This window comes from Streptopelia decaocto (assembly GCF_964273445.1).
Source record: "Streptopelia decaocto genome assembly, chromosome: 12".
In the NCBI taxonomy this organism is placed as follows: domain Eukaryota; kingdom Metazoa; phylum Chordata; class Aves; order Columbiformes; family Columbidae; genus Streptopelia; species Streptopelia decaocto.
Genome location: NC_138667.1, coordinates 16,826,999 through 16,847,594, shown reverse-complemented (window position 1 = coordinate 16,847,594; position 20,596 = coordinate 16,826,999). Strand labels below are relative to the sequence as shown.

Here is a 20,596-nt window from a genome sequence, read left to right as displayed (position 1 = left end):
GCCCCTGGAACTTTCAGCTCTGGCAGACAAAGGGCAGAAGGAATGTTTGAATGAGTGATTTTTGACTGGCGCTGGGAATTTGCTGTGCTTCCTAAGGCTCTTCCTCAGTCTTGCAGGTCTCTGAAAGCACTGGGAATCAAGGACCCTATTATGCCTCATAAGTCCTAAGGATTTTGTCTCTTCTGAAGCACGTTGCTACCAAGGTAATTTCACTATCCAAAAATATGTGATTTTCCTATAAATTTCAGATGCAACAAGCCATTGCAAAGCTCCCCTTCATCAAACTCTGTGTTAGGACAATGGCTAAATGAATTGTCAGGGCTGAGTATGGAGCTGACTCCGGTGGTCTTGCAGGCTGATTTCTCTAGAGCCTGAAAAGACTTGGGTGCCTGTTTGAGACACTTATTCATGTAGTGAGTTGATGGTATGGCTGTCATGTACATTTGGGTGCTTCTCTGAACCTGTGTTGTTTGTGGCCTTAATTCCCCAGGCACACAGAGCAAGGAGTGGCTGGAGACATTTGGGTCATCAGACCTCTCTCAGAATCCTCACCTCAACCCTCTGCAGGTTCTGACCTCTCTGCTGTTCAAATGGCTGCGAGTAAAACCCCGGTCTGGTCAGCCAAAGCAGGCCACAGCTTTTCTGCGCAAGTGGCACTGGAATTACTGGATACCACAGCAAGAGGCCCAAGTGATTTGTATGAACAGCAGGGTGGGCTGGCTGGGTGGCCCAGGGAGATCCATGTGAACAGACTCTGAGGCCATACCCTTTTGCTAAATAAAAACATGAGGAACTTCCTTGTTCCAATGGGAACTTCTTGGAGCTAGTAAAGTCCTGCCCTCCCATCAGGTTTTGAAGCTCTGAGTCAGTTTAGCAGACAACCAGGAGAGCACCCCCTCTCCCATCGGCAGGGGATTACAACTTGGCTGTCCTCTCCTCATCTGGGTACTGCTTTGAGCTTAGGCCTGGGCTGCTCAACACTCCCGGTCATCCTGATATCTCCTCCAGCTAGATGAGATTCACCCTATGCAAAGGGCAATGACAGGCCCAAATTTACCTAGTTCCCCTTTCCACCATTTGCACGGCCAAGTCCTCTGAAAACCTAGGACTCTCAACTCATACTTCCCAGAGTCAAAGCTGAGCCATCCACAGCCCCTTTGTGCATCCTAACCCTCCAGGCTTGTTAGCAAACAGATTTCAGATCACATTGGAAAATATATAGTGTTCTTGTTTGGATTTCTACAAAACTTGTTCTGCACCAGGTGAGGTGAGAGAGGTGCAGGGCTCTGTCTTGGTATCAATAAGAAAAGCCCAAGAGCAAATCCCTTAATTAAACAGCTACTGTAATAAAATAGAATTAAAGAGAAATATTGACCGAGTAAATCTTATGTGCCTTCAGACGCTGGGAGCCCTGCAGTAGTGCTGCACTGGACAGACCCCAGATGAATTCCCTACAATGCTGCACCCATCCACTCCCCGGAGAAAATCTCCTTTTTGGTCACTTGAGCTATTATTTTCTTACAAGCAAACAATTCTGTTCACCATGGATACTGTCAAACAGAAAGGATGTTCACGTGGGAACTCGTTGCTGCACTGCCAGATAAAGTCGAGGCCATGCAGGTGGTGTAATCATAGCACGGAGTGGGAGCTGCCCGTGTTCTCCTCTGTTACCACGAGCTGGTTGAGCCTGTCCTGCAGCCACAGAATTTGTGCAGCACAGCCCAGCCTGAAGGCCACACTGGACATCCAGCACAGCACCAACCTGGGCATACACAGGGTCAACTGTGATGGGGATCACTGACTCCTCCATGCACAGTGGCTCCCAGTCAGGACCACCACATTCACCCCTTGATCCTGTGGAGTTTTACTTTCCAAAGGAATGATAAATTACAGATTATGTTAATAACATACAGGCTTCCCAAGGCCTAAGTATGAGGCGCAATAGAGCATACATGGCACATTCCATATCACTGACTCCTCCAAGACAATGTCTTCCACAAGGCTCCCAATACAAAGCCTTAACATAACCAGCCATACAACAGCAGGGTTTGGGGGCATTTCTGCCAAGTGCTACTAAGCTCATTTTATGAGGATTGTTCTGCGATATATACACTCTTGTGGAATTTTATTTGTCTCTGGTTGAACTTTCCATCTGCCTAAACGTGCCCAGCAGAGCTGACGATGCCCACACAATTCTTGTAACGTTACACCTGGGTGACAATACCCACAGCTCTGCCCAGCCACCTCCCATCCTGCTTCCGCTTGGCTGGCAGCAGTCGATAGGCCTCTGCACCCAGGTTTGTGTGGGCATGTGCACCCACTTTCCATGTTTGACGAGGACAGGCGGTTCTCGGCGCCCAGCCCTTCTCCCTTCCAGCGGGCATCGCTCCTCCAGCTCCCCCAGCACAGCCCTGCGCTGCAGAGCTCAACTGGTACCATCCGCATAGCTGCTAAACAAGGAGAGCTCTACCACCCAAAGCGGACACCCCTCCTAGGGCTTTATTCAACAGAGCTAAGTTCAGTGAGAAAAAAGGACATGTAGAATCATATACCCAGGTTTGGCCTCATTTGTCCAGGCCTCACAGCTACAGAAGCTTCAAGTACAAGTACAGACACCCAGCATTGCTTGCAGAGCAGCTCAGCAGCCTCTGTGTGCTGGGAGATGCCTGCCTCTCCAACCCAGGGACACAACGGTCCTGCCACTCCGGCTCAGAAGTTCTAACAAAGCCTTTTCTTCCTGGAGGAGGACAACATCAGTCTCAGAGCTTGCATTCGAGTACTAACAATCCTTGGGTCCTAAGAATATGTACACAGAGACTTTTCTAGTGAGAAGGACAAAAATATAGCATGAGTGCATGCTTGTAGAGCTCGCAAATGGGTGAGAACATTAAAGTCCTTCTACATTTTAGCATCAGTACTCAAAAAGGAAGAAAAAACAGTTTTTAACTGATCACTCATAACTGATCAAATATACCTGAGTCATCTTCTTTGCATAAAAATTGCTTCTAATCCTGACATCCTGGGCAGAGCTCTCTGATTAACACACATCCTCTTTGCAGTCACCAAAGCTCCGAGCACTGCGATTCCTTAGCTCCAGCCTTATTAAAGGAGCCAAGATACACTTTGTTCACATTTCACCTCCTCCTTCCTCTCCTTACAAGAATTTCCCCAGAAGGGATGCTGAGCTGCTGCGTACATGAGCAGGCAGAAACCACCTTGGGTAATCTGGGTTGGGATCAGCCGCCATGACACAGCTGCATTCAAATGACCACAGATCAAAGCACACAAGACAAACAGATTTCTCAGGGCAGCACCTAAGTCTCCAGCTGTGGAACATGAATGATGCTCAAAGTGTCAAACCCTTGATGCTCATCTCAGCTCCTGCTCCTCACCAATGGACTGAACCATGCACAGTGCAGACATGCACACCGGCAACTGGCTCTCAGATCAGCCTCTCTTGAATCCATGGGAATTTCCAGATAACATCTGCTTCCTACTAGAGCAGGTCCCTTTGCTTCCATTCACAGTAAGTTAACAGCCCTCTGGGCATGACTTCGATGGAAAATGTACCATTGGGGAAGGGCTGAGAATGTTCTGCTGCCTTTTCAGGCAACTAAGCAACTGGAGGCAATAGGAACTCAGCAGCAGTGAGCAGACAAGAATCTGAAAATCACCATTTTAACAAAATTCACAAGCAGATAGTAGGATGTTATTCCCCATGTTCCAGCCAAACAGAATCTAAATGTTTCTGAGTACAATGAATGCAAAAGCACGATGGGCCCAATATGCCATCACAGAGACCACAGGCTTGTAGCAAAATGTTAGAGGATGGGGATTGGCAGGCAGGCACATTGCAGTTATTTTGGAGCTGATGTGGTTGTTCTTGGTGCCACTACCAGAAAAAGCAGCATGCACGAGCTAGCTCAAAGCACTGTATCCATTGGAGGTTTGCAATGGAGGTAGCAGCTTGCTACAAAAATGCCCACCTCCCCCAAGCAGGGGTGCAAAGGAAACAGACCTTTCCCAGACCCAACACTGTCACACTTCACTGCCATAGCCCTGAGGTCTCTGTAGCAATGGCCTCCTGGCCAGAGAGCACCTCAACTCAAATCCTCTCCACTGCCCTGGATAGGTGCCCTTGTTGCACCCAGGGAGATGCCACACATACATGCTGCTGGAACCACTTCTGCCAGGAAATGGAAATCCTCCCATATGGCTGCTGAGCCCAGTACTGCAGCCATCACAGTCATTCTGAGAAACAACTACTGGTGTCAAATCGATCGCTGGGAGCCAGTTCAGCTATGCACAAGGCAAGGATCTGCTTACTGTGAGTCACAGTGGGGCAGAGAAATACCAGCTGACCTACAAGTAGCCCCACAAGTGGAACTGTTTACAAGGCTATGCTGAAGGCACTTTTTGATTTACAGTGACAGATATCTGCCGAAGTAAAGAATTAATGAGCCAGGTATAGGGGCCACACACCATCACAGCCCGTTTCTCCTCTTTTGTTACAACCATTCAAAATGGATATGCCTCCATGGAAATCAAGGGGTGATGCTGATGCCAGTTCAGCCAGGTGAGAGAAGCATCAGGGCTCTTTGTTTGCTGATACTCAGATATCGCACACGTGAAGTATTCACTGCGCACAGCCAGGGCACCACATGGATCTAGTGCAATTTAGTCTGCAGCTCAGAGACTTCCCAGAGGTACACAACGCCATGCAGAGCTGATGTGCTGCCGCAGTCCTGCCACGCAAAGCCCACCCTGTAAAGCAGCAGCCCCCGCTGCCAGCCGGGCCTTTCCCTGCGTCAGGCTGTCTCGCCCTGCGCAGCGAGCGCAGCTGTGCATGTTTACCCACAGTGGCACTGGGGGTGGAACAGTGACCTTTCTCATGAAACCATAGGGGAAACAAAATTCCCTCTTTCAAAACTTTGTCATGTCTCAACTAGCTGCTCTGCAAGTAATTTTTTACAAAAGAAGGAAGGAGCTGTCAGCTGAGACCTGTCAGTGACCGAGAGCACAAATCACCCTACCTCCCCAAGCCATGGAGACAAAAGCAAAGCACTTGGCAAGAGGACTGTTGGCCCCGCTGCCTTGGTGCCAAGATACCCAGGCTGTCTCCTCCAGTGCGCTCCTTGGAGCATCACAGATGGGAGGAGCTGGCAGTCATCGTGACAGCGGCAGGGGAGGGCTGGGAAATCAAAGAAGGGCCGTTTCCACACAGAGAAATATTCCCGTGCCTCGAAGCAAGCAGAAGCTTGTGCCTTGAAGCGCATGTCCCATCCAGCCTGCCTTGTTAACGTAGTGGGGCGCGTGTGCCTTGTTGCTGCCCATATATGCCAGCTTGGCAACATGAGCAGTGTCCATGCTGCTGGGTGAGCTGCAGCTCCCATCCTGGGAGTGAAGCCACCGAAAGTCTAAACCTGGGGGAGGTCTGGCTCTTTCTCTCGCTCCAGCCAATGCAACAAGGCTCTTTGTCTCCATTCACCAGGACACCAGTCATAGCATTTGTAACCTTGTAATAGCAAAGCTTAGGGCTTATAAATGCAAGCAGCACTGTTAGGAGACACTGAAGACAGAAAAAAAACCTTTGGCAGAGGAGATTTAAAAAATAAAGGAGATGGTTACCTGCATAGGAGAGGTCTGTCTGAGCAGGGGATTTCCCAAAGCCTCTGTTTCCAAAGCATGTGTTGAACAGGGTAAAAATATCCTTCTCTGCAGTCAGATAAATACATTCAGGGAAATATCACCACCTCCAGCTTCATCTGAGCTCCAGGCTGTTGCTCATGGCATGATGATGCTTTCATATCTTGGTGAAATCTGTCACTTCAAAGTCACACTGACATATGAGGAGTGAAAGGCAGAAGCAGCCCCATGTTTACATGCTGCAACTAAATAAAGCAAGTTGCCAAGACACATTTACTGCTCTTAAAGTATGTTGCTGAACATGATCCAGGTGTGCACAGACGCTATCCACAAACACTCAGCACTGTGATGCATTGGTTGTTCACATGTTGAGATCCCTCTTTTGCCAGGTTCTCTCTGGATTTTGTTCTGATACTTCTATCCCAGCTACTTGCATACAGGGTTCTGAAACAAGATCATTTCCTAGCCCTTAAAGGGCTTAGGACTGGATTTTCCCAATCACCCAATAAAAATACAGCCTTTTGCTCACTTGAGATAAATGCATTTGTGTGCAGAGGATGAGCAGCTTTACTTATCTATAAGACATTCTTGCAGAGGTTTGGGAATCTTGTACTAGCCTTTTAGAGTTGGATGACACAAAATTCTGCTATATCAAGGGGAGAACACACTCTTTAGCTTAGACCTGGCCTTTTTTATGACTCTTCTCATCAGCACTAATTACCTATTTGGAGCTTTTCCTTTTTTAAAATGGGCTTTTTTGGGGGAGAGGATTATGAACAAGATGAATTCCTAAGGAGTTAGAGACCCTCTTTAACAGGTACCTTGAAAAGCTTTGTCAGTTCTAACCGAGGGCAGATAGAGGTACCAGCAAAATACTTCCCTTCAGGTCAACAGCCGTACTGACAAGATCCTGCTCCTGAAGGGAAATGTTTGACTGATGATTACCACTGAAATTATTAGACCTGGCAGTAAAATCCAAATTGGTCTTATCAGAGAAGCACTAGCATTCTTCAGGTATGACCAGAGGTATTCCATGCAGCACCCGGGTCAGACTTCAGGTCACTAGGAACAGAGCGTGAAGTTGTTCTAGACTCTATTGGGAATCTCCAGGAAAAGATTTGGGAAGCGAAGTTTCATTATGATTATATAAAAGGAAGATTTGATTAAAGCAGCATGAGCATAGGTGCTTGCCAAAACTAAGGAAAGGGATCATCCAAGACCTGGATACTCAAAGATGGGCAAGTTTTTTCCCCTCCTCCTAAAAGGCTCTACCCTGAGGCCCTTCACTCAGGACTTTGCTTTCTCTTCATGTTGTGAAGTCAAGCTCTAAGCTTGCCCCCTTCAGTTCACTCCATTTACTGTGCAGAAACCACAGAACAGTGCAGCCACATCACTTTCTACACAGCATGAGATTCCCACCATCTAGTTCAGGTCTTCTTTTTCCCTGCAGGCCAGTTCACTTCAGAATCTCTTCTGGCATCTCCTGTATCTTTTTCCACTCATGCCTAAGGGCCCTCAGAGGGCACTCACAGTGGTCTCTAACAAGAAGTTCCACCAGACAAATTCAGAAATCACCGTGTGGTCCCACCGTCCACTGCAGCTCTTCCACATATTCTCCACATGTGCTGTGAGGTGAAGAATGAACTTGGCAGGTGAGCCAGAGCATCATTAGCCCACCTGGGCGAGGCCAACTTAAGTGGTTCCACCTGGACACTCAGGACACCTCATCCCAGAAAGCCAAGGGGGGTCCACAGGCTCACCTTTTGGGAGACAGTCAGCAACTTGGGCAAAAGCCTTCCTGCTATCTTTACCTTCTAAGCTAGTGTAGGAAGCCAAGGAGTGGCGTTTTCTTTTCTCTGTACCTCCTACAGGTGAGGACTCCTAAAGTGCATCAGATGCCCTTTGTGAGGAGGAAGCCATCACAGGAGAGCCAGCGGTGGACATATTCTTCCCATTTATAGACTTTGCATAGACTCATTATGTTAGATCATACCTTAAGGGGACTAAGAAAGAAAAAATCAGAAAGGTTTGCCAAAACATACAAGGACATGGTATTTATTGGATGGTCTGAAGGCAAAGACCGCGTTGTGCCAAACTGAGGGATTAACGGCACGAACTCTTAGTGCAAGTGAACCAAGAGACCCTTTATTTCCACAAGGTACTTACATTTATAGTTAGTAGCTGTTGTACATGTGTTTAACTTTCTGTTTTAATTGGGTTATGCTAGCTGTTCACACGCTTAAAGTTATCTTGCTATTGGTTTACTTAATCTTGCAAGCACTCTGGCAGTTTGGCTAACACATCGTAAATATCGTTTCTTGTACAAAAGCCTCCTGGTTTCTCATTCTATTTTGGTCAAGGTTGTTCTAATAACTCAAGATGACTGTCTGTAAGATATTCCACACCAAACCAGTATGGTCTGCTGTTATTTATGAGCTTCCCCTGGGGATGATGCACCTACCTCCATTCCCATCTCTAGGTTCCTGACCCCAAATTCAGCCAGCACCCTGCATCCAAACCACTACTGCAGAAGTATCTATAGAGATGATCCCTCATCTGCAGAACTCACAAGGCAAGATGTCCCATTTCACTGGAGAAATCCAAAGGGCCGAGATTCCCTACATACACACACGTACATGTACGTGTCCTCATGGCCTTCCACCAGGATCGCCTACCCCTTTGAAGATAACACAACACCTCCAAATTCCACCCAAGCCCGGTTCCTCTCAGCAGGTACAGCCTGGCCCCAGCCAGCCCACAGTTTCTTCTAGTCTTGCTGGTGTGCATTTCACTCCCCTGGTGAAATTTCTACCTGGGACAGCAGGACTTAGAGCTTGTTCAAATCCACTTGATCTCTTCTGCTAGGAAACTTCTGAAGCTAAAGTATTTTACTCTAATTGCATATGAGCCAGTTATAAAAAAATGCAAAAGGTCATACATGACACACTTTAGTGTCTTCTACTTTTATAATGTATTTCATGACACCCCCTGGGGAAAACGCTCCTGCATGAACAAGTAATGACACAAGAGGAAAGCATAAGTAGGGCAATCTGGGTATGGATGATAATTACCGACACATATCATGAGATAGGCTTAAATAACTTCACATGAGCTGGCATTTCTGGCTTAGCAATTCCTTTACCATGATATCATTTTTGTGCCCATAGGCCAAGGTATTTAAAAATCTCAGGACCAAATGGACCAAGGAGTCAACAGCAGTGAGTCTGTGTCCTTTCTCCTGTCACACTCTGACTGGCATTGAATTTGGCCCTAGAAAGCTAGTGCTGCTTTTCCCTGTGCTTCCTGGCAAACTGAGCCTCAGTTCATCCTGCTGTATCAGACTCCAAATCAACAGAGATTTCCTCTTCATAGCTGACCCACAACTTGCCTTGGAGAAAGAGACTGACCAAGGTCTTTGTATAGGAAGCCATACCTTCTTCTGGTCTGAGCAAAAGACTACCAAAGTGAGATAATGCATTGTAGAAATCATTTATCCGTCTCTCAGGAGTACAGATTCCCCTTACTGTAATGCCTTGGGAGTTTCTGGAACTAATTCTGCCCTTTGGGCTGGCCTGAAGGGGGAAAACCTGCACTATTGCTTATCACTGTCCGCCTTCAAACTGTGTACTCATGTGCTACTTGACAGGTGACAAGTCCCACTGAGCAGCAGTGTCTGAGACAGACAGACTCCCTGAGACATCTCCCAGCTCAGCAGAACAAGCACATGGTTTTCTTTCTATCTACATCTCTGCCAATGCACCGAGACTCATTCTCGGCACAGATCTCCTGCAGACTGCCTGGAAAGTCTGATTAAATGAGGCAACTTGAACACCATGGTCTGCCAGCACTGGCCATGGGAGATGCCACCACAAGCTCAGAAAGTCCCAGAGAGCAAACAAGGCTAAACAGGCAGTAGAAGATGATTGTGAGGTTGGGAGAGGTTCTCCTGCCCCTCTGCTCTGCCCTGGGGAGACCACACCTGGAATATTGTGTCCAGTTGTGGCCCCTCAGTTCCAGCAGGACAGGGAACTGCTGCAGAGAGTCCAGTGCAGCCACCAAGATGCTGAAGGGAGTGGAGCATCTCCCGTGTGAGGAAAGGCTGAGGGAGCTGGGGCTCTGGAGCTGGAGAACAGGAGACTGAGGGGGGACTCATTCATGTTTATAAATATCTAAAGGGGGAGTGTCAGGAGGATGGAGCCAGGCTCTTCTCGGTGACAACCAGTGACAGGACAAGGTGCAATGGGTGCAAACTGGAACACAGGAGGTTCCACTTAAAGATGAGAAGAAACTTCTTCCTGGTGAGGGTGGCAGAGCCTGGCCCAGGCTGCCCAGGGGGGTTGTGGAGTCTCCTTCTGTGCAGACATTCCAACCCGCCTGGACACCTTCCTGTGTAACCTCATCTGGGTGTTCCTGCTCCATGGGGGGATTGCACTGGATGAGCTTTGAGGTCCCTTCCAATCCCTGACATTCTGGGATTCTGTGATGATGGGGCATGTCGACATTGCAAGCAGAAGGCCTAGCAAGTAGGCAGGAACCCGAGCTCTCCTGGAGACAGCAGACCAAGCAAATAGATGTGTTCTCCTCCAAGCTACTGGATCCACACAGAAGCCAGAAACAAAAGACAAGTGTTGGTCCTGCCATTTTCCATTCAAGACAACCACATCCTTCTTTAGTCCACACAGTTAAGGTTCTTTCCCAGAGACAGTCACAGGACACAAAGCCCCTCCTCACATCCTCACACACACAGTGAAGATCCCACAATATGTTGTGGTGGAGAAGCTCACAGGAGGGGACCAAACCAAACGCTCAGAGCACAGTGACAACCAGCTTGCAGACACCTCACACTGATCTACCAGACTGGGAATGGATGTCTGACTAAACAACCAAGAAACAGTATCAGCAATGCTTCATACCACTCAAGTTTGCCTCCTGGAATAAGCAGCAAAGTTTATCAGTCTTGTGAGAAAAGAAAGAAGTCCCTACCCAGCTCTGAAATAACCCTTTGTTGGTTCAGAATAGTCTGGATCTCTGAGCAGTTCTGTCCAAATTTTCTGCTGCCCACAGCCAGTCTGAAATGTCTTTTCTGCCGGAGTCCCTATGACACTGTTATATTCCTTCCTTGCTTAACGTATATACAGTAGAAACAGAAGTGGCTTAATCTCTACTTTCCACTCCTGTTGTCCTCTAATGGCCTGCTGTAATCATCCAAACTGAACTCTTCTGGCAGAGCACAGCGTCATTTCTTATCTGGCTCTCAGTCTTTCCCCAGTGGGCTCCTGACCCTATCCGGAAGCATTTTCTCCTGGTGAATTGTCCTAGGAGCCAGTGATCTTCTCAACAGGACAAGCCCAGTGGCTCTGGGCTGAAATGGACACAACCACTATTGCATTAGCAGCAGAGGGAGAGCTCTCCCAAGCATTCCTAGAGCTTCACACCCTGAGATGGAGACAAAAATAACATCTTCCCTGACACAGGGAAGAAAGGAAAACAACTAAAACACTTTCCAGGTGCCTTACTACAGACAAGCACAAGAGCATTCAGATAGGAAGCTTCATTAGCAACCTGTTAGCTTTGGTGGGGTTCTGTGATTTCTTTTGGGTTTGTTTTTGGTTGGTTGGTTTGGTTTGGTTTCATAAGACACATTGCCTCTTTTCTAGACTGGCTTGTTTTGGCTTCCTGTGCCAGTAAGTCAGAGAAAAAACAAAACAACACCGAAATACTTTTTTCCCTTGCTTTCCTTTTTTAAAGCTGCTGAAATGAGGTGGACCAACAACAAATATCATCCTGTTCTTAATTCATGGTTTGGACACAGAAAGTGAAACAGCTCCCTGGGAGCACACAGGTAAGTGAACAATCTGAGCTGAGTGCACACTATCTTTTGAAAGCCAAGAGATCTCTTCTGTCCTGGCAAACTGCTGTCATTACCAACACACACATGGTGATTCAGGGACCAAGAGAGTCCATTTCAGAGAAGCTTGTTACCACAACTGCTCATTTAATTTCAGATTCCTCCAGCACCCATTACCCAGGAATTTCCAGTGATGGAGATGTCCAGCGTTCATGGTGACCCATCCGTAGGCTGCACCACTCTCCTAAGGAAGGAGCCATCAAAGGCACATGGAGCCTTCAGGCTGAACGGACACAGCAGTCTGGACAAAAATCCACCATGCTCACTTCTGGACTGCTGCTCACCATACAAGCACAGCCCGCCCTGCTCCCCAGAAAAGCAGCTGCTGTGTTTTCTGCTATGTGAGCCCACAGGCTCCAGCACCCTGCCAGACATTTGCAATGATGGGGGAAAAATAAGTACGCTGCAGTGTTTATAGTGATGGAGAGGGGATTAAAGCCATTTTTGAGCAGCTAGTAACCCAAACCAGAGGTGCAGGGCAGAGATTGTATGTCACGGCACCTAGAGTACAGAGTGGGATATTAAAGGCGGATTAGGATAATTTCACATGCCAGACACCAGGAGAGACCTTAGAGTCCAAACATGCTTGAACTTGCCGATAAACCTGTTGCCTTCAGTGGATAATCACCAAAGCCAGCTAAAAACCTGGGAACGCAAAGCAAATGCCAGGCCTGATAACAGGCATTTAATATTTATTAGTGCAGGGTTATGAGCCCCAAGCCCCTCTCTCTCTATACCGCTGCCTTCACTAACAGCATCAGCCCTTCTGCAATCACACCAGGAGAGAGGCCTTTCCCTGGTCAAATGGTTTGTGTCAGGCTGACACCAGACGCCTCTGTGTCTCACCGAAAGGAGCAGTTTTATGGCCAACTGCCAAAATTAGTTTATAACCTGTGACTGGTACCAGCAATCGCTATGTCTGGCTGAAGGAAAGGTGCCCTGATCTCAGGTCTATGATTATATATGTCAGGAGGAGAGCTAACTGTATTACCATGCATACTGCTTTAGGGTAGCTCACATTATCATATTAACCCCTCTAGCTCAAGACACACTGCAAAGACCATCTGCCCTGACATGCACAGCAAGGAGGCTGTGGATGCACTGGGAAGTGCCTGCTCTACTGCTATCCCAGCCTGGGCGTTACAGGTCTCTTTTCATCAGATACAACCTCCTCTTTAACTACATCCTCCTGTCTTCTATGGCTTGTGATAGAACAGAGCTTTACATCTCCTACCTAACACTCTTAAGAACCAAATAAATGTTCATTGCTTACACCAACACTGAAATACTAGCCCTGTTTTACATGTTGATTGTCATCAAATTATCTCATACCCAGGAACTTAGTGACTATATGCGAAGTGGCACTGAAAGTAACTGGATCCCTTAGTGCAGGGGTGTTGAACTCATTTTCACCAGGGGCCACATCAGCCTCGCGGTTGCTTTCAAAGGGCCGAATGTATAAATGTAGGAGTAGTTACATTTATACAGTCCTAAAATTACATTTGGCCCTTTGAAAGCAACCGCGAGGCTGACGTGGCCCCTGGTGAAAATGAGTTCAACACCCCTGCCTTAGAGGAAAAGCAAGTAATAAAATGGCAGAAATTCTCTTTATGCTAGAGTTAGATCAAGGTCAGATTCACCAGCCCGTGCTCTATGGATCTGGAGGACTGCATTTCCTAGCACTTAGCACCTTCACAGAGAACAGGATGCCACACAGAGATAAAACAAGTGAAGGACTGAAAACTACAAGAAGAGGTCAGATGGAAAAGGGAAAGGGCCAAGGGGAAAATGCTCTCATGGGATAAAAGAAAAATCTATTGGACTGAGTCATCTTAGCAAGTAAAATGGGCATACTTTAAAATTCTCTTGGTGTACTAGAAAGGAGAATGTTGTTGAGTGATAGTGAAATAAGATGAAACTCACAGCAAGCAGACAAGGTCTGCAAAAGAACTTCAAGGGAATGAAAGCTTTCTGGCAAGGGGAAGGTAGTAGCAGGAAGATGGACATCCTTGGAACAGTCATCTCCCACTCCTGTGTTTCTTTTGCTATGGTAATGGAGACTGGATTTTCAAAACAAGTTGCTGGCATGCAAGAACTGCACAGAGCAGCATCCTGTAGGGTCTCCACCACTGTTTCAGTCTCCGAGATGCAAATTACTAGATGCCCTATAATCACTACTGTGTCTAGGACACTCTCAGTGTATCCTCGCCTGGCCCAGCTGAGCATCAACAGGCTTTCAAAGAAAGCTACCCAGACAGGAAAAAAAGTAATTATTTCGTCCAGCCTTTCAATAGAAGTTTACCTCTACCATAAAGCAGCCGTTCTGATCCACTAACACCAGCAGAGTAGACAGTGTATTTGCTAATTCTACAGAGCTTTCTGCACAGCCCTCCCATGCCACCCAGAAGTAATAGTTATCTGTGCTACATGATCTAGACATCTCCATGTCAAGTGTCCTACAATCCCTTAGCTTGGTTAGAGGGAACCTGAGAAGCCTTCACTGCCACAAGCATCAACATCGTTTGGGGCAATAAGAAGATATATACAAAGAGCCCAAATACCCTGCAAGTCATCTGGTCAATACAGTGGAAGGACCACAGTTCAGTTGAGTTTGACCATGTCTCTAGAAGATGTAACAACACTACAACAATGAACACTTGCAAGGTCATCTTTGCTTTGTGATGTGTGTCAACTATATAGCTAGCTGCTACATACCACAGGGTGAACCAGGAAGGAGAAAACTTACATGCATTCTACTTCAAGTTATAATAAGAGACAAAAAAACAGCTGAAAACCCTTCTTTCTAAAAAACAGCCTGGTAACTTTGCAAGGGTGGCTATAGCAGAAGCACAAACAGTCCGGACAATGGTATGCAGGAACAGGCTAATAGAGGAGTCATAGTTGTCATAGGAAGAGCACAAGGAACATGGCACCAGTTTGCCAAATGCCCTGGAGATGCTAACTTAAAATAAACAGGAAGGTTTTATAACTAACCAGAATTATTATTTGTTACACTAGGTGCAGCCGCCAGTCAGGGAAAACTCAAATTGAACCTAGAAATTTATCACCCTCTTCTAGAAGGGTAAGTGACACTATTTGTGTGCTTCAAGGGCATAGGCACTGGCTGCAGGATCCAGGGAGAACGGAAGACTCAGACCTACAGAAAGTCCCAGCAGGCAGAGATGCAACATTGGGACACAAGCGCAAACTGGAACACACTGAGGACAATTTGCTGGGATAGGAACAGTGCAGGTGACTGAACGGCACACTGCCAGGAGTGACTCAGTGTGGAGGGCCGGGGAGAACACAAACATGGAAAGCAACGTGGTTGATGGTGATTCCCCTTCCAGTATAAGTTGGGGAATGACCTATTAGAGAGCAGCATAGGGGAAAGGGACCTGGTGGTCCTGGGGACAGCAGGGTGACCATGAGCCAGCACTGGGCCCTTGTGGCCAGGAAGCCAATGGTACCTGGGGTGGGTTAGAAGGGGTTGGTCAGTAGGTCAGAGAGGTTCTTCTGCCCCTCTGCTCTGCCCTGGGGAGACCACACCTGGAATATTGTGTCCAGTTGTGGCCCCTCAGTTCCAGCAGGACAGGGAACTGCTGGAGAGAGTCCAGCGCAGCCACCAAGATGCTGCAGGGAGTGGAGCATCTCCCGTGTGAGGAAAGGCTGAGGGAGCTGGGGCTCTGGAGCTGGACAAGAGGAGACTGAGGGGGGACTCATTCATGGGGATCAATATGGAAAGGGGGAGTGTCAGGAGGATGGAGCCAGGCTCTTCTCGGTGACAACCAGTGACAGGACAAGGGGCAATGGGTGCAAACTGGAACACAGGAGGTTCCACTTAAAGATGAGAAGAAACTTGTTCCCGGTGAGGGTGGCAGAGCCTGGCCCAGGCTGCCCAGGGAGGTTGTGGAGTCTCCTTCTGTGCAGACATTCCAACCCGCCTGGACACCTTCCTGTGTAACCTCATCTGGGTGTTCCTGCTCCATGGGGGGATTGCACTGGATGAGCTTTCCAGGGCCCTTCCAATCCCTGACATCCTGTGATTCCGTGACCCAAAGGGGCTGGGGACCCTCCTGAGGAAGGAGGTAGCAGGAAAGTTGAAATGTTGATTTCAGAAAAGCAAACCACCAGAAGCTCTGAGCTTTTGCGTGAGTATCTTGGAAGGCTGAGCCACAGAAATAAAAGTAGTGACATATCTGCTAGTTGTTGAAGGAGCAAGCCTTGAGCAAGCACTCTCACTGCTAGGGAAGAAGCAGGAAAAAAAAGGAATTCTTGTGAACCAGGAAGGACTGACACCAGGTTAGATTACAACAGGCAAGAGTTAAAAGCAATCTCACCAGTACAAAAGGACAAAGCTGAAAAACCAAGACACTTTTAGCTTTGGAGGAACAGTGGAGGCAAGAAGCTGTTCTAAACCCGTCGGTCATGAGAGGCAGACATGGAATGTCCACTGCTCAGAGCTGCAAAGCTATCAGCTGTCTTGGATACATGTTGAAGGTCACAAAGACCAGTGTGAGAAAAAAGCAGCAGCTGATGCAGCACAGCTATTGTCAGCTACAAGAGGACAAGATTCAACCCTCAGATAAGGCAAGAGGAGAGTAAGGAGTACTTTTCTATGTGAAGGGTTTCCAATGAGATGCGCCTGATAAGCCTTATCTCAATGCACTAATGCAAGTTGCTGGGTTTTGGGCTCCAGAAGCAACTAAGTAGTCTTAGAAGGCCACAGAGAGGATAAACCAAGTGGAACTTTACAAAACGCAAATCTGGGCAATTACAGACCCACTAGCTCAGTTTTCATTACCACAAGCATTAGAGGAAAGCAAGGAAGGGTACAGGAACTAACACAACCTCTTCAGACCAACCCAGCTTCTCTGGACAGCCAGGCAAAAGAACTTTGTAGATGAGGAAAAACAAGTTATCACTTCTTGATGTTATAAAGCCTTTTGATATTTGTTTGGTGAGAGTCTCCTAAGCAAATTAAGGGAGATTCAAATGGTAATATGATGGGAAAACATCTAGAAAAAATATCCAAAGAGTAGTCATAAATAGCTCATTGTCTGATGGAAGTTGCATCAAGTGAAGATTCACAGAGGAGGGGTTTGGGTCAATCCTAATTAGCCTTTCAGCTTACAGACAGATAACAGAAAAGGAAGCAAGTTTACTCATGATGCAGATGATGCCAGCACAGAAGAGGCTGCCAGTATATCACAGGACAGGCTTTGGATCCAAACCAATCTCAAGAACTTGGGAGATGCAGCCAGAAAAGAAATAACAACTGAGTCAGTGTGAATACGCCATGCCAGACCTCAGCAGGGCAGCCAGCCCCACAGGCACAGAAGGGGCAGAGAAGGATCTAGAAGGTATTGTGGGTCACAGCCCGCACGTGAGTCCATGTCCACTGATGCGCATGGGGAGGACAGGGCGTGAGTCCCATGGGTTTTTAATAACCTCACATATGGAGATTCCACTTCCTCTCTGGGCAACCTGTGCCACTATTTGATCACTCTCACAGTAGAAAAGCAGGGTTTTTTTCAGATGTAAACTTCTGTGTGCCCATCGCCCCTGGCCCTGTGACTGGACACTACTGAGAAGAATCCAGCTCCCTCCTCTTCTTTCCATCCCATTAGGTATTTATATACATGGATACGATCCCCTTGAGCCTTCTCTTCTTGAGGCTGAACAGTCCCAGCTTCTCAGCCTCTCCTCATACAAGAGATGCTCCAGTCTCTTAAGCACTCATGGGTCCGGTTTGCTTAAGTGCCCCCTAACTTTAGGTAGGTCTTCCTTGCTCCACACTGGTCTCACGAGTTTGGGATTGCTGACGGCTGGTCTTACCGGTAAAGACTAAAGCAAAGAAGGCATTGAGTACTTCAGCCTTTTCCATTTCTTTTGTTACCAGATCCCCGGCACCTGTCAGCAGCAGGTCCACATTTTCCCCTAGTCTTTCTTTTGCTCTTTACACACTTGCAGAGTAATTTCTTATCACCCTTCACACTCCTTACTAGATTCAACTCCAGGTCACCCTATCCCTGAAGGACCAGACAGCAACTCTACGCTCCTCCTAGGTCACCCGCCCCTGCTTCCACCTCTTGTATGCCTCCCTTATATGTCTGAGTTCAGTTATAAGCTCATTGCTCACCCACAAAGGCCTTTGCTGGATTGATCTCAGTTCTATGCCTTCAACTTTGGCTTATGTTACAAACATTTGCTTCTTCTTCAGGTCCTTGCCTAGGTCTCTTCATGGGGAATAGCTTCATTACTCCAAGCCATGTTGTCTAAAACCAACCACCAGCCCACCAGCTAGATTTTTCTAATGCCATATGGATATTCAGCTCCTCATCACAACAGGTCTTCTTATACAATCCAATTGTAGCATTTGCCTGTGTTTGCTCTGTTGGTGGAGCAGATGGAAAAACCACAAAGGAAGCAGCGGTAGCTGAGTCTTCCCTCTTACACTACTCACCCATTTAAAGTCTTGCTGCACGACATGATATGTTTCATCACCTGCAGTGATAAATAGTAGCACAAACCAGGAACAACCACTTGGTCATGTTTATCCTCAAGTGTTCCTTGGTTGCATTGCAACCCACAATAGCATTCGTTAACAAGTGTTAGAACATAGTTACAAATTGCAGCAAACACAAATGCTCTGTCAGTGTTATTGCAGACTTCATTACTGATGATCCTTCACATTTCAGCAACAGCCATTCAAGGATCTGAAAACATTTATATGCCTCTGTGAGCCAAGTGTCATGCTCCATGTGTGAGCCAGATGTTCACAACATCATTTTACAAACGAGGGAACCAAGTTCACAGGGCTGACTCCAGACCCCTTTCCTCCTACTGAGTAATCCACTGCCCACCAACTAGTCATAGGGGAATTATCCAATTCAAGGCAAGGCAGGATACCATTATGGTCTCTTTGTTTCCTTGCATTGTCTCTATTCCCTTGCTCATCATCTTGTATTTAGATTCTAGGCCTGGAGGGGTACCTCTGAATGTGTCCACTGCAGCGCAGCATGGCACAGAGACGCAACTTAGCACTACTCAGTACAGCAATGCAAGCAGCAATGGTACCAGAATCTGGGTAACAGAGAGCTCTTGAAGCACATCTCCAGCAGCTGCCTTTGTCAAACCAGGCCCCTTACAGACAGAGCAAGCCCAGTTTCTTCACAGTAGCAGTAAAGCCACGTAAATCCAACATCTCCCCCATTTCAGCCCCGCAGAGCACACAGTGCCTACACGTGGCAGGGCCCTGGCTGTCTTCAAAACTTTGCACTTCCAAGAGCCAAAAGGAGAGTCAAGAAAGTGATTCCCACTTAACAAACTGACCTTTTTAATGTGCTTAGCTGCTCCCTCTCCCTCAGATCTTGCTGGCTGAGTGGGACAAGAGATTCCCTTGCAGCTAGAGAAACACCTGTGTTTATGAAGCCAAAGAGACGGCAGCATCTCTCCTACATCCCCCCTGCCAAACCACTCCACCAGCTGGATCTCTACATCATGTCATTTTTTTCAAGTTTAAGGAAAAACCACATGCTGCTCCCTCTAGTGACAACCTGAGCACATTTAAGCAGTCTGGCCCTGACTCAGCACCCCTGCGATAGTTTTTAGGCATAAGAGACAACATTTTCACAGAGACCCACTCTCTGGCATCAAAAGTCTCTTTCACGCCTTTGGCGTATCCAGACCCACCTTAGTTGCGCTCTCTGAGACTGCTGCTCTGCAAGCACAAGTCTCACCAGGCTCAAGAGGCTGTGACCAGGATCTGCAGAGCTTCACCGGTCCTCAGTTAAAGTCTAGTTGGATCTGAGAGTGACCTGGAGGTAAATGCACTGGGCGGCCACAGTCACCTGAGCAGGGTCATCACGTGTGCACTCTGCAAACGGCACTCATCGATCAAATAAAAGCCAGTTCGGGAATTAAAAGCAGCAGTGCACCAAAGATCAGCCATAGTCCAAACAGGCATTCCAGGGACAGCAGAAAGTTTTTAAACCCAGGTCTAGTCACTCTAAGCTAGAAGCAAAAATGGATATTGCAGCTTCATGGATAAAAGCAAACTGCATTGGGCAAAGAAAATAAATGAAGGGAGGATGAAGTTAACATAATGATTGCCTTTCTACCAATTCTGGACCACCAGCTAGAACTAATGAAGATGCAGGGCTCCAGCTGGACAGAAGTAGCATGTACAGAGAGAAACTGTGAACATCTCACTTCAGCATGTCCTGATGCTGGCAGCATAACAGCTCTGCACAAGTCCCTCATATACAGATAGCTGAAGAGAAGGGGGGTCATTTATTTCTTAAAATTCCCCAGTGTACTAGTTTTGTCTGGGACAGAGTTAGTTTTCTTCATAGTAGCTTGTATAGTGCTGTGGTTTGGATATGAGATGAAAACAGCATTGATAACACAGGGATGTTTTAGTCATTGCTGAAGAGTACTTACACAGCGTCAAGGGCTTTGCTGTTTCTCACCCACCAGCGACAAGGCTGGGGGTGCACAAGGAGTTGTGAGGGGACATAGCTGACCCCAAATGACCACAGGGATATTCCATGCCATATAACATCAATGTCAACAATAAAAAGAACAGGGGAAAAAGGAGGAAGGGGTGATGTTGGCAGCTATGGTGTTTGTTTTCCCAAGTCACCATTATGCATGAATGGAGCTCTGCTCTCCTAGCAGTGGCTAAACACCTGCCTGCTGATGGGAAGGAGTAAACAAATACCTTACTTTGCTTGGCTTGCATGTGCAATTTTTGCTTAACCTATCATGGAATCACAGAATGTCCTGAGCTGGGAGGGACCCACAAGGATCATGGAGTCCAACTCCTGTCCCTGCACAGGACACCCCACAGGTCACACCATGAGGACATTGTCCAGTCTCTTCTTGAACACTGTCAGGTTGGGGCCGTGACACCTCCCTGGGGAGCCTGTTCAGTGTCCAGCACCTCTGGGTGAAGAACCTTTTCCTCATGTCCAACTGACCCTCCCCTGGCACATCTTCTGCCATTCCCTGGTTCTGTCACTGTCACAGAGAAGAGCT

At 47.3% G+C, this 20,596-nt stretch overlaps 1 protein-coding gene across 1 annotated transcript in view; it reads right to left on the bottom strand.

Annotated features, from left to right (window-relative positions):
• The window catches only part of NRG2 (neuregulin 2), a gene marked incomplete at both ends in the record, with an annotated part of 162,384 nt that overhangs the window by 107,480 nt on the left and 34,308 nt on the right, over positions 1–20,596 (bottom strand). The window lies entirely within an intron of this gene.